A 940-nucleotide genomic window follows, 5' to 3' on the forward strand; every position below is an offset into this window, starting at 1 on the left:
GGACTGCCGCAGGCTGATCCACAGCCTGCTCAGAGACTATTCCACCTGGGACAGCCCGGACGTCGGAGGAAGAGGACTGATACTCCCCTTACCCCCCACTCTCCCTTCTTGTGTGGTGTCTTTCAATAAAACTTTGGGCCTGTGATTCCGCCCCTATCCCTTCCTACCCACTCCCCCACCCCATCACTTCTCTGTTCTGCTTTGTTGTTTGGCTTTAGTGAATGCAAGAATGTTAGTGTAGCATGTGGTGTGATGTATAGCATAGCCTGTACTATTTATTATACTGTCATGTTATGTTTGGCGACTTATTTATTATTTCCTGCTTCATGGCTTACGCTGCGTCGCAGTACTGTTTGTATGATGACGATTGATTGTCAATAAAGCTTTTGCAATTAAAAAAATCTGTTCTTAGTTTAATATCTGATACGTCCCCTATCTGGGGACCATATATTAAATGGATTTTTAGAACAGGAAGATCGAAATAGAGCTTGCTTTGTCCACTCCACGCATTGACCTGGTATTGCAGTACCTCCAGGACCGATGCACTCCTTCCTAAAAGAGTGACTAAAATTAGATTTGAAAAGTGCTTTTTGTTTTTGTTTCTTTCTTGCTGATTATATCTGTCCTTTAATCCCATTATTTTGCCTGTTATACAATGCATTTATACAATGCATGTTTTGTAATGTGTGATAATGAATGACCCAATTATTAAATTACTTCATTAATAGTAGTGATGTTTATTCGTATCAGTACTGCCTTGGTCTTGGTTGGGATGTGCTCTGGTACCCTCTCTCTCGGCCTGGGGGGGGGGATCGTTCCTCCTTGTGAAGGACTTCACCCCCCGCTGCTATTTGGGAGAGAGGCTTAGTCCAGAGCAACAGGCTGCGATCCCTATACCCCTGTGTAGGTTTTGGCAGATAAGGGGAGTTGTGTTCAACGT

At 43.7% G+C, this 940-nt stretch overlaps 1 pseudogene; it reads left to right on the top strand.

Annotated features, from left to right (window-relative positions):
- The first annotated feature begins 379 nt into the window (after window positions 1-379).
- On the top strand, window positions 380-551 carry LOC142654446 (U2 spliceosomal RNA; annotated as a pseudogene).
- Window positions 552-940: the final 389 nt, after the last annotated feature.

This window comes from Rhinoderma darwinii, chromosome 5 (assembly GCF_050947455.1).
Source record: "Rhinoderma darwinii isolate aRhiDar2 chromosome 5, aRhiDar2.hap1, whole genome shotgun sequence".
NCBI lineage: Eukaryota > Metazoa > Chordata > Amphibia > Anura > Rhinodermatidae > Rhinoderma > Rhinoderma darwinii.